The sequence below is a fragment of the Triturus cristatus genome, chromosome 4_1 (genome assembly GCF_964204655.1).
Source record: "Triturus cristatus chromosome 4_1, aTriCri1.1, whole genome shotgun sequence".
In the NCBI taxonomy this organism is placed as follows: Eukaryota; Metazoa; Chordata; class Amphibia; order Caudata; family Salamandridae; genus Triturus; species Triturus cristatus.
The window spans coordinates 1,350,827,865-1,350,845,720 of NC_140585.1; the positions used below are offsets into that span (position 1 = coordinate 1,350,827,865).

Below are 17,856 nucleotides of genomic sequence, written 5' to 3' on the forward strand. Positions count from 1 at the left end.
TGGTGTGGTGCGCCCTCTGTGCTCCTCCGGTCTTTCACTCGGGTCGATACTCCCTCCGTATTCCTCCGGTCCTTCGCTTAGCTTGATGTTTCCTCCACAGTCCTTCGTACTCCGCTCTCCACCTCTCCTCGATCCTCTCCGCCGGTGATGATACACACCTTCTTACGGGTCTCGTCGTCTCTTGTTGGCCCGAGGTGTGTGACGTCCGACCAGGGGGTGGAGTCCTCGATGACTGGATCCCAGTTAAAGAGACACAAGCGACTTTCGGTGGTAGCTACGGGACTCGGGTCACTACATTCATCCTGTCTTGGAAAAAGAAGAGGCGTGATGACATCCGAGGCTATCCACCAGTCTTGAGTTGGACCCCTTCTATCCCTGAGAACTCCCGCCCGTGACACTGTTCTTGTATGGTTAGTGCCTGGAGCACACCAACTCTTCTGAGAGATGTGATGGCTATAAGTAAAACTACTTTCCAAGTGAGAAACTGGAGCTCACATTTGTGCAGCGGTTCAAATGGTGGGCCCATGAGCCATGTGTAAGGACTATATTAAGATTCCACACTGGAGAAGGCGGAACTCTAGGGGGAATGATCCTTTTAAGTCCTTCCATAAACGCTTTATTAGCAGGCACGCAAAACAAAGACAGATGTTGTCTGTCTTGTAGGTAAGCGGCTATTACAGCAAGGTGTAACAGTATAGATGTATAGGCTAAATTACAACGCTGTAGATGTAACAGGTAGCAAATGATGTTTTGGATTAAAACATCAAGTGGATTGTTTGTGCAGTAAATTACAAATCGTTTCCACTTTGCAGCGTAGCATGCTCTAGTGGTAGGGCGTCGAGCCTCTTTAATGACGTTCATGCAGTCTGGCGGGAGATTAAGGTAGCCAAACTCTATGATTTCATGTGCCAGATTGCAAGATTGAGCTGACTGGGATCTGGATGTCTCATCTGTCCATGGTTCTGAGTGAGAAGCTTGGGGAGAGATGCAGTTTTTGGTGAGGAAATACTGATAGTTCCAACAGGGTTGTGAACCATGGTTGTCGAGCCCATGTGGGAGCAACAAGGATCATTGTGAGGGACTGTTCCTTGAGCTTCCGACCCACTAATGAAATTAGCAGGAGCAGTGGAAAAGCGTAAACAAATTTCCCTGACCAATTCATCCATAGTGCATTGCCTTTGGATAATGGGTGTGGATACCTGGACGCGAAGTTTGGGCATTTTGCGTTGAGGTGTGTTATGAACAGATCTATTTTGGGATAGCCCCACATTTGAAAGAATGGGATCAGAACTTGAGGGTGTAGTTCCTATTTGTGGATCTGTTGTCTTTGACGACTGAGCAGATCTGCGATCTGGTTGTTTACTCCTGGGAGGTGTTCCGCCAGGAGATATATCTTTTGAGGTATGGCCCATTTCCATATGCTTTGAGCTAGGTGTGAAAGCTGTTTTTGTATGTAGTACATTGCTGTCATATTGTCTGTATGGACTAAGACAGCTTTGCCTACTAGATGCAGTTGAAAAGCTTTCAATGCCAGAAATATCGCTAGTAGCGCTAGATAGTTTCTGTGAAGTGTTTTCTGTTGCAGGGTCCATGTGCCCTTAACAGTGTGTTTTTGAAAATGAGCGCCCCAACCAGTGAGTGATGCGTTTGCTGTTAACGCTATCTGTGGAACCGGGTCGAGGAATGGCCGCCCTTTGGAAAGGTTTTGAGTATTCCACCACTGCAGAGAGCGAAGTGTATAGCCATGTACCAACACCAGATCTGTTAGCTGACCTTGATCCTGGTTCCATTGACGTGCTAAGCACTCCTGTAGGGGATGCATTTGAAGTCTTGCATAAGGGACAATTAGAATGCAAGAAGCCATCATGCCGATCAGTTGCATAAACACTCGGGCTGGTAGAGAGTGTGGGGCTGAAACTGTGATATCAGATGTTGCGTAGTTTGACTGGGTTGGGGTATGCTAGAGCTTTGCAAGTGTATCGTTGCTCCTAGATACGTTTGCTTGTTTGATGGCTGAAGGTGAGACTTGGTGAGGTTTACAGTGAATCCCAAGTCGTGAAGCAGCTGTACTGTTCTGTGAGTGTGGAATATGCAGCTGTGGTGTTATTTGGATTTTATTAGCCAGTCGTCCAAGTAAGGGAAGACGTGAATGTGCTGTCTTCTTAAATGAGCCGCAACCACTGCGAGGCACTTGGTAAATACTCTGAGTGCTGTAGTTACCCCGAAGGGGAGAACTTTGAATTGATAATTGTGTCCATCCACCACGAACCTGAGATATTTTCTGTGAGCTGGGTGGATGGGAATATGTAAGTCGGCGCCCTTTAAATCTTGTATGGATTGAAATTCGCCTTATTGAAGCAATGGGAGCACCTGCTGGAGGGTGACCATGTGGAAGTGGTCTGACTGAATATAAAGATTTAGCTGTTTGAGGTCTAGTATAGGCCTTAGGGAGCCGTCCTTTTTTGGAATTAAAAAGTACAAGGAGTACAATCCTGTTCCCCGATGATGGAACTGGACTGGTGCTATCGCATGTTTTTGTAACAGACAGAGACCTTCCTGTTTCAGGAGTGTGAGATGTTCTGGTGACATTACACGTTGCTTTGGAAGAATATTGGGGGAGTGCTGGTAAGTTCCAGGCAGTAACCATATAAGATAATTTGTCGTTTCCCACTTGTCTGAAGTGATGGAATTCCAGACAGGTAGGAATTGTGAGAGATGTCCCTCGACAGGTGTGGGATGGTCGGGGGTAGCAGAGGGAAGTCACTGCTTATTGGCAGGGGAAGTGTGGGTGGACTTACCTCTGCCTCTTTCCTTGTTATCATTTCCTCTGTAGTTTCCTCGAAAATAGCCTCTGGAGGAGTTAGATTGGTTATTACCTTTAAAGGAGGAGCGATTTTCTGATGACACGGTTTTTCAGCCACCCCTATAAAAGGAGCTGCGAAAGGAACCCCTGTTAGAAGGCAATTGTAAAGCCCTATTGGACTTTGCAGTTTTGGTGTCTTTTTTCATTTTCTCTAATGAAGTGTCTACTGATGGCCCGAACAGATGCTCTTTATCAAAGGGCTGGTTAAGTTTGGAGGATTGTACCTCCTGCTTGAATCCAGAGATTGAAAGCCAAGCGTGCCTGCGTAACAGTATGCTAGTGTTAATGACACGAGATGCTATGTCTGCTGCATCTAGTGCGCATTTTATGTAAGTGTTGGTGACGAGCTTTCCTTCCTGGATGAGGTTGTTTGCTTTAGTTTTATACTCATCCGGTAAATGTTGCATGAGCTTTTCCAGCTCGTCATAGTGAGCCATATCATAGCGTGCTAATAGAGCCTGAGTATTGGCTATACGCCAATCGTTAGCCACCTGGGAAGCTACTGTTTTGCCCGAGGCATCAATACGTTTTGATTCCTTATCAGGTGGAGGGGTGTCGCCAGTGGTCTCTTGCGGGCGTTAGTTACAACCAGATAGTCTAAAGGCAACTGGCCTATTATATATGCCGGGTCTGTAGGGGCGGCTTTGTATTTTTTTTCCACTCTTGGTGTTAGGATTCTAGCTCTAACTGGGTCTTTGAATACTGTCAGTGTGTTTCAGTAAGCCCTTGAGCATTGGTAACGTGTTGGTTGACCTTTGTGAATGTGTGAATGTCTCCACAAGGAAATCCTCTCCCAGAGGATCTGAGTGTAGCTCCACCCCGTGATATTGAGCAGCCCTATTAATAAGCTGCGCAAAACCGATGGATGATATCAGGTGGAGAGGGTCTGGAGGGATACAGGTCGGGATCGTTATCCTGGTCTGGATCTTTACCATAATTGTCCCAGGGATCAGTGTGATGTGGTGTGTCATGTGGTACATAATGGTCCTCATCCCCATCATCCTCTGTGTCAGGTGATGGTGGAGATGATGGTAAATTTACTGGTGTAATGATCAAATTTGTGTTAGGAGGAGGAGAGGGAGGTATGTAAGGGGGGGGAAGGGTTAGTACCCATGTCCTTCTTTTTCAGAGGTATAGGAAGATCCTCTGTGAGATCCAGCTTCCATTTTTTAGGAAGAATGACCTGGAGGTGTCCAGTTTTAGGGTCAATGCGGAGTCTCTTTTGTTTAGAATCCAAAGGTGGCTGTTCGGGTACAGGTTCTTTGGATGGGGTTGATTTAGTTTGAGGATCTTTGGGCGCCGAGTGCTTTGAGTCCGAGTGCTTTTAAGCAGGTTTCGGCTTCAAGTCTTTCGGAGTGGGGTGTTTCGGATCCGAGCCTTTAGGTGTGGATTTTTACTCTGAGGGCTTTGGTGTGGTTCTCAGTTCTGAGGCTTTCGGTGTGGATTTTGGCTCCATAGCTTTAGGTGTGGGTTTCGGCTCCGAAGCTTTAGGTGCGGGTTTTGGCTCCGAAGTTTTAGGTTTGGAGGCTTTTGGGCTCCGGGTCTTTCTGTTTAGCGGGTCTCGGCTACGAGGACTTGGGTGTTGAAGGTGTTTTCGGTGCAGGTATTGTGGTGACTGGCAAAGCCTTGTATTTATGTTTTGGGGCCGAAGGTGTTGGTTTGGCACTGGAAAGAGGCTGGCTCGAGCCCGAGGGCTTGTTTGTGTTTCGTAGGGCGGGGCGTCTGAAACTTTTTCTCGGTGCCGACCTGAGCCCGAGGGCGAAGGTGATACAGGAGTCGCAGGTTTTGGGTAAATGGGCCCAGGGGGATGTGTACTCATGGTACGTTGACCAGGAGTGATGGTTGGTTTTTCTTCCATGTCGGAATCGGCTTCGGACACGGAGACCGGTTCTTCTTCATCAGCTTCTGGATCTGGCTGGTGGAAATCAGAATCTTCAGATGTCTGGTGTGGAGCCGATGCTGAGGTGCATCTCGCGGCGTCAAGCCCGATGGTCACGAATGGTTTTCTTTGATCGGAATGATCGACACGCTTCACAGTCCTTTTCGTCGTGTTCCGGGGATAGGCAGAGTTGTAGACCTCGTGCAGGTCGGTGCGTGGAAACTTAGCACGACACCCACGACATAACTTGAATGGAGTCCGTTCCATCGACTGTTGGCGTGGTCGGCACGGGTAGGCCCGACAGCCTGCCTCGAAGTTCCCGATCGAAGGTTTTACGATTTCAGAAGAGGCGCGTCGAATGGGAAACTGCGATTGATAGACTATACCATTGAGGGTAGAGGATTGCGCGTCGAAGGGGTTCAAAAACAATACCGAACCGGAGCGCAGCAATACAGATCCGAACCAGATGGCGGAAAAAAACAATCTGGGGATGGAGCCGATGCCCAATGCGCACTATCACCGAAAGGAGGAGTCACCTACCTCGTGACTGGAAAGATTTCTTCGAACAAAAACAAAGTGCAAACATCCGGACCCAACACCAGATGGCGATCTTTGCTAAAGCATATGATCTACAGTTCACATGTCTCAACCCCATATCTTCTGAGAGTACCTCACCACCAAAGATTTCTATTGCTGAGTTTTACACTTGGCCTGGCCCATTTATTAGTGTCATTTCCTTTCAATGTTTTTGCAGAAAAGGAATTGGAATTATGCCCATGTAACGGAACTACCCCAAAATCCAAATTGCATAAATTTTTCTTCTGTGATATTTATACAGATTAAGTGTGTATTATGTTTTTTAGATTTTTTACTCATGTTATTAAATATAGAAAATTAGTGAGGAAAGAATGATGAGCCGTATTTAAATTTTGTACTGAACCCTTTTCAGAGTGATGATCTAAACTTTGCATTGTAGCATTTTCACTGGATACATATTTTATGATGGATTTTTTGCAGCTTTATTTGTGTAATTAATTAATTGCATGTTTTACTGTCATTTGTATACTTTTAGGGTTGTTTTAAACCAAATATACTGACTGACGTGCTGTTCCCTTTGGATTTACCCTGACCAGTCATGTTGTATCAAGTGTCTGGCATTAGGCCCCATCCCATGCACAGCTTTTGCTTCCCCCTCCCCACCGAACTGAATTATATAAGGAGAAGGCGAAGAATGGAGCAAAATATGGGTTCTCACGTTGACAGTCTTCTCACTTACATTTACTTGCAAGTGATCTTCACGCACCTAAGTGTTGGGAAGCCCAAAACACAGGATAGGGAGAATCCAAAATCCACCATCCTGCATGACCAGAGTTCAGCTTCAAAACCATGCGTGATAAGAAACATGCAAAATATTCTTTTATTCTGTGTTTCTATCAAGGTAAATTTGTCTCAGGCCCTAATGTCATTAACAAATAATGAAGACGTGGTGCCCTGGATGATGATGGTCTGACCTACTCACTGGTATCATTAGCTATCAATCACTGAGGTGAAGATGTTAGGGAGCAGAGGGAAAAAATATAAGTGAAATTGTCCTTGTCCGAAAGGGTCTGGTCAGGACCATTTATTTCAGTCTTCGATGTTCTGGTCAATTTGGATCGAAACCTGGTGTTTCATTTTTTTGTTGTCCTCATTTAGCCTAAATAAGTGAGCAGTCTTTAAGCAAACCAAAGGTTTATTTAAGGATCTTCGTACCATGGTACCCATTATATCTTTTGCCCCCCCCCCCCCCCCCTCCCGGAGAGCCAACGAAACCAGTTGCCAAGATTCTGGAGGTAATTCGTGGTGCACGTGGCGGGAGGAAACCTGTCATCACCACTAGATAGTAGTACTATCGCCTCTCTCACTTATTAAATTATCATTGGACTTTTATATGTGACATAACAAATAGCAAAACAGTTTATTCGACCTTATTCTCCCAATCAATCCAATTCTTCCATATTTTACATCTTTTCTCTGAGGAACTAGTCATGTGTAATTTATATATAGGTCTAGACGAAACCACCCAATCTAATACTACTGGTGATTGTGGTACAATCCATTTTAAGCAGATTTCCCTCCTGGCTCAAAGGACCAACAAAAATAATAAAGAAACTTGTGATTTAGACAAATTATAACAAACACCCTCCTCTTGTTGTAAAACCCCAAATATAACCAGACTCAAGCTTACCTTGATTTCTAGCCCCATAATTTCAGAGACAGTCTTACTTATGTCTTGCCAGAAGACCTGGTTAGAAGGACACTGCCAAAACATATGTCGATCATCTGCATCGTCAGACTCACACTTCGGACAAACCTTTCGATTGGCACCTCCCAATTTAGCCAATTTCTTTGGAGACCAATATGCCCTATGGAGCGTGAACAAATGGTTTCTCTTAAGGTAGGCAGCTTTAACCACATTCCAAAGAGTGCGCATTGATACTTGCCATAGGTAAGCTACGTTGGTCGATAGCAGGTCTCTTCTCCAGGACTCCTCTATGGGTGCTAAGGGGGTTTCACTCTTAATTAGAAGCCAGTACCATTTGGAGACCTGCTTTTGTTGGTGTAGACGTCCACGGAGTAAAAGTTCAAACTCTACACTATTTCCTTCTTCTTTATTCAATTGTGTGGCCCAACTAGATAACTGATAGAACTTGAAACTAGGAAGTCTTTGGTTTGTGAGACTATACAATAAGTCCCACGGGAGAAGTTTATTCCCTTGAAGCAATTGGCCCCAACTCATAATACCTTCATCTTGTAATACAATGGAAAGAGAGTCTTTTAAGCAGACTGGCGTGCCTGGGGAATCCCAGATAGGGGCCCCTGCACAATAATAAGAAATCTTCAGAGTCTTCCTGAATTGAAACTAAATTTCACAGGCCGAACTTAAAAGCTTTAGTCTAATTGTTTTGAAAAATGTGGGTGGCCGCATTTAAAAAGAAAACCGTTGCCCCCTTGGGGGGTATTTTTAGACATGGCTTGAAACATTGAGGAAAAACAAGAAAGGTTAAAGAGGAGAGGTCTTACACTTTTTAATTGAAAGGCAAGACAATAAAATCGAAGGTCCGGACTGGCAAAACCCCCCTCTGCTTTTGAACATCTCAACTTCCGCCAAGAAATCCCTACTCCCTTATTAGCCCAGAGAAAAGAATTTATTAAACCTTGTAGTTTTTTTTAAAGCAGCTTGATCAAAAGATAGGGGGATCGAGTTGAAAATAAAAGTAAACTTAGGCAAAATTGACATCTTGATTAAATTAGAGCGACCCAATATAGATAAAGAGAGGCTATTCCAAGAATTTAAGAGCGACAGCATTTCTTTCTTCTTAAGATCTAAATTCACTGATGTTGACTTATTAATATCCTGAGTAATTTGGATGCCAAGATAGCAGATTTGCTGCTTAGTTGTAACTGGGCTTACAGGTGTATTCCAAGTCATAACCTCTGATTTTTAGGGTTAGGTAAGTACCCTGAAATCCTTCCAAAATTCATTAACTATTCCTCCAGATTAGGTAAAACAGCAGGTGATTCACTGGAGAAAATCATCAAATCGTCTGCATATAAGGCAACTTTTTTCTCCCAGCCCTCCCAGCTGAAAGGCGTAAAACAGCTACTGGCCCTAATGCAACAGACTAAGGGCTCTATGTTTAAATTAAATAGTAAGGGAGATAGCGGACATCCCTGCCTCGTCCCTCGTTCTAGACTGATTGATTTAGAGAGATTGCCGTTAATAAGTCTCACGGTGGGTGTGTTATAGATGTTTTTAATTGCTCTAATTACGCAGTCGCCCAACCCAAACCGTCCGGTCATGTATATTTAAAAAGGCCAATTCACTCGGTCAAACGCCTTCGCCGCATCGAAGGCGAAAACCGAGAGAGGACATTTATAGGTAGTGGCTATGTCGATTGCTCCAATTAAGTCATGTGTTAACTCATGAAGCTGATGACCCCTAATGAAACCCTTTTGGTCCAAATGAACCAAAGAGCTCATTACCAAATTCAGCCTCCCTGCTAAAATTTGTACAAAGATTTTATAATCACAATTTAGCAGGGAGATAGGACGATATGACTCACAGTTCCCTGGATTCTTATTTGGTTTAAGAATTAAAGAGACTGCGGCCTCATCCCAGGACTTAAGAATTGGATTATTTTCAGAGAAAATTCTATCAAGCATGGTCACCAGGTACGGAGCGATCTCTTCTGTCAACGCCATATAGAATTCATTAGGTATAGCATCCGTACCTGCAGCACTACCCTTTTTTTTTTTTTTTTTTTAGAAGTTTCAGCACAGTTTTCAATTCTGCCAAATCTATCCTCCGGTTCAGTAATCTGGTTTGACTTTCGGTTAGTTGCGGAAGTGGTAGGTCCTCTATATAGTTCTTGATTTGCAGCTCTGAGACCACTAGATCTTCAGTATATAGCTCCTTAAAAGAAACCTCAAAAGCCTTTTATATTTTTAAATTGTCTGAGGTGGTCTCTCCTGAATCTAGTGTTATCTCTTTAATTAAGCTCTTAGTTCGACTTACCCGGGCCTTCCAAGCAAGAAAGCTTCCAACATCCCTCCCCACACTCATAATTGACTTATTTACTAACCTCCCATTTTTTCCTTATTAAATCATCTAAATGGTCTTTTAATAACTGCTTCTTAGCCATCAAGTCCCTATCTTGCTCCCCAACCGGATATTCTTCATGTCATGATTCACTCTCAGATTTTGCTTTAAGTATGTCCTCCTCCTATTTCTGGATAACCTTCCTAGTCTCCTTATGTTTCCTAGCCGCCAAGTTTAACACCACCCCTCTATTGAATGGTTTATATGCATCCCAAATAATTTCTATTGAGGCAGAATTTGAATTAAGGTCAGATAATGTTTGTGTTTCATCCTTCAACTGAGCCATTATGGAGGGATCAAGGAGTAGCGTTCGATCAATTCTCCATCTCCTTGTAAATTCACTTTTAGGTAGTAGTTGGAAGTCTAGAGCGACAGCTGAGTGATCCGAAAGATTTTCTGGGACATGTCTTATTGATAACGTATGTTCCAGCAATCTTAAATCAATCAGAAATTAGTCAATACGGGAAGAGTGTCCCTACTTTTTGTTATTAAATGTATAGTCTGAAGGTATCCGCGGACCATTGTGTGTTTCTCTCCAAATATCTATCAGACCAAGGTCCCTCATCTATACCTTTGTGAACAAACCCATTTTTGAGGAGACTAATTTCCCCCCACCAGACCTATATAGTGCTGGATTTAGAAGTATGTTAAAATCTCCCCCCATTATTATCGGATAAATAGATTGAATCAGGTGATTATAAATTGTGTTTAGAGGAGTTTCATCATCTATATTTGGCCCGTAATAACCGACTATAGTATACCACTCGTTTTGAATTTTAACCTCGCATATAACCCAGCGCCCCTTTGGGTCCACCTTAACCTCACCTATCAATACTCTAGCTGTCTGTTTAACAATAAGTGCTACACCTTCAGTACAACAGGATTGTGTTGTATGACAAAAGAATTCAATCCATTTCTGTTTATCGCAAATGGCTTGCCATTCCTCACAAGTTAAGTGGGTTTCTTGAAGTATTATAATTTCAAATTCTGAATGGCACAAATATTGGAAGATTCTCCTCTGCCTAGTTACGACTCTTAACCTGTTAACATTCCAGGATAACAGTTTAACTGTTATTAAAGAAAGGCCGTGAATCACAGCTATTGCAGGTCCGCCTACATTTATTTATATTGTCTTGTCTATTTGTCAAATGAGGACTTATTTTTTTTCTCTTTTCCCTAACTTGCTCCCCACCCAGTGCATAAAGATTTTATGAAAAATTAACTTCCACGTGATGTGCCCTCCCTTGGGAACCCTCCCTAGCATTAACCTGGGCTTGGTGGTGAACCGCCCAGTGGAGTTCTCTCCTCCTCACCTCCGATAGCATATATTTTTACAGTATACTACAATGCCCAAAAAAAAAAGCTTTACCCCTGAGCCTTAATTTGGTCAATGAAATTTCCCACCTCCTTCGGGTCTCTGAAGTTAGTCATTTTGTTGTTCCACATTACTTTTAACTAAGCAGGGAATCTTAGTTGTGCTGAAGCTCCTAGGGATCTTAGAATCGGTATAAACTTCCCCAGTTCCCATTGTCGATCTAGGGTGATTCTAGACAAATCTGACCTGATTCGGAATGACCAAGCACCGTTAGTAAAGGAGCCAGCTTTAAGAGCCTCAGATAAGAACCGCTCTTTCAAAAGATATGTTTTAAAGTTTACCAAAATTCTTCTAGGTGTTGTTCTGTTAGTATTTTTTGTAAAGGCATCTCTATGGATTCTTTGAATATCTGCCTCCAACTCTAGGGAGTCAATGGAGGGAATAAACTCTTTTAGTAACTCTATAAAAAAAACTTTTAATATTATCAACCTCCAGACCCTCAGGAACGTTTAGCACCTTTATATTGTTACGTCTACTATTGTTTTCTAAGACTTCAATGTTGTCCATCAATAATTTCTCACTGGTTTTTAACTCTACTTCTTTATTTAAGGCCTCCACAGATACCTCAATCAAACAGATCCTCTCCGTAATGGCAGAAACTTTCACTTCTAGCCCCTCACATATCTTTGAATTTTTGCTTGGTTCTGTTCTGAAATAGTAAATTTACTTCTAATTTCAGATGTAAGATTCCCTAGCATCATCATCAGTTCTGAACGGTTCACATTTTGTGGTTCAGAAGGATTCTCCAATCTAACCTCAAAAGATAACCGTCTAGAAGTCTGAGGGACAGCCTCGGGATCATTAACCTGCTCTTCATGCTACAGACTTAAGACTTGAAATCTATTTGACGTTGGAAAAATCACATCAGTTTCCAGTACAATCCCGGTGCTTTCCACTACTCTTTATCTCAAATTAGCCATTCTAGGATCCACAGTTTCCTTGGTGATTTGGGATCGTGACTGCCTTTCTAACAAAAGGTATATTTGCCCTACAAACTTGTTGATCTAGTGGCAACACCTGAAAGAAGGATCTAAGAGAGGGGGTTATTTTCACTTGAGTGGTTTCTTTCCGCAACTGACTAGTTGGTGGTGCGGAGAAGGAACAACAGGGATCAGAAGCAAGAGGACTTACTCCCTGTCTTCTTACTCAGTCTTTTAACGACCGCTCTTCCAGTCTTTAAGTCAGGCAATATTCCAGATTCAAATATTTTATATCTTAATGTATATCGACTTGGGAGCTCTCCCCCCCTCTCCTTCTACGGTGGCTCCAAATCTAGTAATTTGCTCTGGTAAAACCATAGGCTCAGTTAGACATTCAGAGTTAATGATAGGCTCAGTAGACTCAGTTGTAGTCTCAAGATTTGCAACTATGTGCGAAATATCAGCTTGTCTATAACCATCACCCAACCTAGTTTACTTTTGTCTCTGCCTGTTCCCCTCTTTTGGGAGGAGTATGCTGTTACGGAGGCGGATCTTCAGCGGACACTCCTTTCAAACGTCTGGGGCTCATGTGAAGGTGTGTAGAAGAAGCAATAGTGTCTACTGACTTAGTTAAATTAGTAGTAATCTTAATGGGATGCCCCCCAAGCAGTTTCAAAAGGGGTCACAGGTAACGATATTATATCAGCTCTTTTCAATAAGGAGGTAAGCGGACTCTCTTGGAAGATATAAATACAACAAGTCCTTCCATAGATACCTCGAAAAGAGATTCGAGCAGCTGCCCGCCTCTAAGTGGCAATGTTATAAGCAATTTGGTACTGTTGGCCCCCAGAGCCACGAGGGGGCAGTCCAGCACCTCTCCCAGCCAGTCTGCCTCAGAAAGTCAACACTGAAGTCCCTCCACACTACCTCTTGCAATTCAACCAGACCTCTAAGCACAGTCAGTGAAAGTAAAAAAAGGTCAAAAAAGTAAGCAGGCTTAAATCCAAACAGGAAACACTATTACTCACCCCTAACGAACCGCCAGAACTCCGACTGCAAGGTCACATTGAAGTCGACTCGGAATAAAAAGACTCCTTTCAAGATGGTATGAAAAATAAAACGCTGCACAGGACTACATACAATGTGGAACTCCATGCGAAACGCCTTTTGTCTTCTTCTGACTCTGCTGCACCACAACCCGTACCCACACTGCTCCACACTAACCGAGCCTAAAAATGTGGCAAATGGAACAAGCCTCGCGGCACAGCGAAGACTGCAAAGACGGCAAACAAATGGTGGCGACCGCCATAGTCGCCGGCGTCACAGCGGAGTTGAGGCGCCTCTCTCTCACTGCCCGGCTGCGGCTTAGTGACTGCAACCCGCGCCGCCGCCCGCCCGTCAAGGATGTGGAGTGCTAAAAATGGAGTTAAGGAATGAGGAATAAGCACACCCAATATACGCGGCTTAAACAAAGAAATCCATTTCTCGTCTCAGGCGGCAATTCTCAAACCTAAATCCGGAGGTTTTCGGAGAGAGCTCACAACCGGACTAACCGGTCGCCATGTTCCCGGTCACGTGCTGAAAAATGAAACCTGATATTTCATGACTAACTGATCCTTTTCTGGCAAGTAATGGAACACACAAGATTTTAAAATGCAATTAGGATACAAAGTCAAATTGTCTCAAGAGCATGCAAAGTAATGTTAGACTGCAACTTGATAATAGTAACGCCTAGTGAGATATAGATCATTGTACTAATGGCCATTGCAAGTAAATGCCAAAGCAACCCACATGCTCTTTTAGCTCCCACAGACGCAAAGCCTTTCCTGTACACTAGATGGAAATGCCCACAGCGCACGTTTATAAGCAGCTATCGCTTTACAGAGCCTCGCAGGCTGCTCCCACCATTGACAAGACATGAAGTGCCCGGCTGCAGCCACCGACTTCGACAGTACAGGCGAAAGGAAAAAAAAACATTTCCCATAAACACAACAGGAGCATCTGGGCGGCTCCCCGCTTGCGCACTTTTGCTTTCGCACTCACCAGGTCTCCTGATTGCTGAACTTCTCGGTCACCACCTTGTCCAACTCCTGTCACAGACGGTGACAGATCTTCTGAGACAGGTCCTGGTGAGAACTGCTGCTGAATATCTTAATGTTCGGCATCCTCGACCCTCGTTCACTTGAAAGACTAGGAGAGTCGTCTAAAGACGCAGTAGCCAGCGCGGCAGGACAGCCTTTCTGCCCTGTCCAAGCGTTTCTACCTGCTGCCGGTTGTTGAAAGAGCCGTTCTAAAAACTAGACCATCCCAATTTAATTTAGCTGTGACCGTGTTAAGCGCAGACCAAGGTATTCCCCTTGCACAGAGGATACTGCTGTTCCCTTTGCCCACACCCTACATGGTTAGTGATTTTTATGATGCGGTCTAGAGTATAGAAATAATATAAATCGCATGGAGAGGTTAAACATTAATGGCACAAGGATAGAGTCGACTTTTTAATTATTTCACGCAGGTCATGGTGAACCGTATACGCGCTTTTAGGTAAAGCAATGTAGAGAGCCAACACGAAAATGATAATTTGACATGATTGAAGTTAAAAACAAGCCCAATCCTCCTTAAAACAAAGCCCAAAACCAAACATCCTACCAAAAGTCCAAATGACGTCCGACATGGAAAATTGCTAAAAGCTTAAAAAATATAACAAACAAAGCGGGAGGCATGGCGCAAGACGTACACCCAATACAACTGTGGAATTATGAGGAGGTGGGAGGGAGGAAAACTATATTTAAATGTAATGAACTATGGTACACACAGGCAAACAGAAAGAGCAGGAAACCAAGAAAAAAAGTAGTCCACCAGAGAACAGACACCGAACAGTAGTGTGATGAGACAGTACTTAGTCCCTGATGCATAGGAGGAACGGCAGAGAGAAAGAATGGACAAAAAGGCAGGACTGACCACTGGCAAGCAAGGATTTTTAAAGGATACTGAAACAAATAAATCAAAAGCTGGGAGATGGCTTTAAGCCAACATACGAAATTACAACAGGTCTCGAATGCTTTGGCTAAAAATGTATCAAGGTAACTTTGTCAAATAGTGTTTGTCCGAATGCAGCTCATACTTACAGGGCCAGAGAAAGATTAAGAACCTCATTACAAGTCTGTCTGAATAGGGTAGGTTGAGGAGGCTGGCTTAGTATATGATGCACAAGTGAAGCATCCTGCACTAATCTAGACAAACCTTATGGCGATTTGTGTGGTCATAGACAACCTTAGAAAGCTATCTAAGTGATAGCTGTTGTGAGCAGCCTTCAGGCTTAGACCAGAAGGAGTGTTAAGCAGCTTCTTTTACCAGTACTAATCATGCAGTGTAGGTTAAACAAAAAAGTACTGTGAGAAGGTGGCCTGATATATGCTGTCCACTAGTTCTAGTGGGCACCTTGTATTAGTCCAAACAACCCCTTATGGCGATAGGTTAAAGACAACCTTTATTGAAGCTATCCTAGTGGTTGCTATGGAGAGCAGCGTTCACGCTAAGTCTTGAAGAAATGTAAAGCAGCTTGTTTTACCAGTCTATAATCTCTTGAATGATTAAATGAAAAGACAAGCACACCAGGTATATATTTAAACTATATGTATTTAAGATAAAACACACCCCTCTAGTCTTTTTATGAGACTGGAGTTCAAAGTACTTAAGTTACAAGATAGCAATCATCAGTAATAGCACAAATACACGTTTGGACCCTAGGGGCGTACCAAACCATATACCAGAAAAGTGGTATAAGAACCACGACTGAACTAGACACAAGGCCAAGAGCCTATAGAATCGCTGGGACCCCAAGGAACCACCCAAGGTAGTGACACAGGGGACCCACGGGGACTGTATGCAGTGTGTAAAAACAACCGCGGGTTCCCGTTCTCTTCTATGGACAATGTTGCGGTTGGAAATTTTAAGATTAGGGACACTTATAATCGAGTCAGGACAAAACCCTTTTGAACTTAAGAAGCTCTAGGGCCAGCACCTACGGGAGAACCGGAGTACTCGAGTTACCTCACCCAGGGAAGCTGGGTCATAGGTGTCTTTTGGTGTCGGGTTGCGTCGTCGATTTCAATGGAAGCCTGCAAAGAACTGCTGCTGCCGTGAAGAGAAGTGTCCAAAGAGATCCAAGCCTGGATCTAGGATGGAAGGAACCTGAAAGCAGAGGGGACAGAGTCTGGATCACTAGCCAGTGACCAAGAGCAGGATGGACCAATGCCCACAGATGTCGGGTGATTCAGGTGAGTTGATGGGTGTCTTGACTCTTCAGCCACGAGGTTCAGGAGGCGTTGACAAAGTCCACGAGCATGATTCGAGCTGTCCCACGAAGTCTGTCGAGTGCTGCAGTGTCGGCAACCAGATTGGACCCAACAAGCCTTGGTAACGGGAAGTCACAGGAATTCAGAGAAAGGACTGCGGTGCAGACCAGCAAGGTCTGAGGGACTCACCCAGCGAGGGTAAGTAAGGGCACGTCTGGAGCAACCAGGAAAGCCCAAGCAGAAAAGGAGTTGCCTTCGTGGGGACCAGCTAGCCAACGGGCTAGTAATCGCGAAGGAGCCTCGAGCGGTCGCACTTGAAACTGGCCCACGGGTCACTCGTGGAGTGGAGACCAGCAATCTTCGGTGCAGGAGGTGCTCAAGGTTGGGGCTACTCGGAGCCCAAAACACAACTTCGAGGAAGACCAGGAAGATGCTGTTGCTGCAAAAGAGCACGGTGTCCAGGGGTCACGGTTCCACGTCACCCACGATAGCCACGGGCCTCAGCTTTGCTGTGGACTCAGGGTAGCCTCTGGGAAGTCTCGAAATCCACCTCTGGTGATGCAAAGACTTCGGCGTCCGCCGGGAGCTTCAGCGATGCAGACCGGTCAGTTGCTTCTTTGGTGCCTGCCAAGCAGGGCAGTCACTCCTTGACCCAAAGGGAGATTTCTTCCGTCTTCTAGTCGTGATAGAAAGTCAAAGGTTCAGGATATATGTTGCAGAGTTTCGTCCAGGGTAATCTAAAGTCCTAGGGACTGGATTCCTATACTTATACTAAGTTTAGGGGTTGGACTAACTCTAAGATCCTACCTATGGGAGGACCTGGGGTGGGGGTGGTTACACCCCTTTCCCTTTGTCCAGTTTCGCGCCAGAGCAGGGGCTGAGTGCCCCTGCAACCGGTTTGAACTGGGCTATGCACAGGGACACCTTGTGTGCCCCAGGCAGTGTCTCAGAAGCATTCTCTGAATGCACCCACCCTGCCCCAATATACATCTGCCTGTCTGGGGGAGGTGGAAACCTATTGTCCAGGCCTCCCCTGCCGGAGTTTCCTTCAGCAGCAGGAGGCCAGACCCGTGTCTGTGGCAGTGGCATCCATTTTGTGATGCCAGGGCTTTGGAAAGTTTTAACCGGGTAGACCAGTGTGAACATGTCTCTCCCTCTAGAAGGGTGGAATGCTACTCCCGCCGCCAGGACTGGCGGGGGGGGGGGGGGGGGGGGGGGTGAGAGGTAGTATTCCAAGATGTTTGACACCAAACACGACATGTTTTGATGCAGCCATTCCAAAGTTAGCATTTAACGCGAGGTTATAATGCACTTAAGAGTATATGGTATGGCTGTATCACAGAACAGCCATAAGGAAGTATTTCCGAAAGCTGCAGAGGGGCTCAGCTAATGCTCTCTCACACAAAACCAAGCACTCTGCCTTTAGGATTGTCAAGGCCTGCCATAGGAGTGACTTATAGGTTGATATGTTTCTGTATATATAGGTGGATATAGATAGCCTATACCACTGTAAGGGGTGCAAGCACCACCTTACCCAGGCTGCAGTAGCAGACCTGTGGTGTCATTTTGGAGTGCTTCCCCGGGGTGGCATAATACATGCTTCAGCCCCTGGTAGGCCTCTGAGGTACCTATGCCCTAGGTACATAGTATACCATAAACTAGGGGCTTATAAGGCACTCCAGAATCCAATTAGAAATGTACATGGAAACCATTTTACAGAGAAAGCAGATAGACTGTGGCCCTGAATAGCAGGATCCCAGTCCAACTAAGTCAAACCAGCTAAACACCGGAAAAAAAGTGGGGGCAACCATATAGTCAGATTCCACCTTCCTACAAGTACCACACAGTGTAGTTCTAAAAATAGTAACATTTATTATACACA

The 17,856-nt window shown here is 44.6% G+C and overlaps 1 protein-coding gene across 1 annotated transcript in view; it reads right to left on the minus strand.

The window, feature by feature from the left end:
• Positions 1–17,856, minus strand: part of LOC146856663 (FIGNL1-interacting regulator of recombination and mitosis-like) — a 1,639,010-nt gene that overhangs the window by 1,508,141 nt on the left and 113,013 nt on the right. The gene's annotated exons all lie outside the window — the stretch shown is intronic.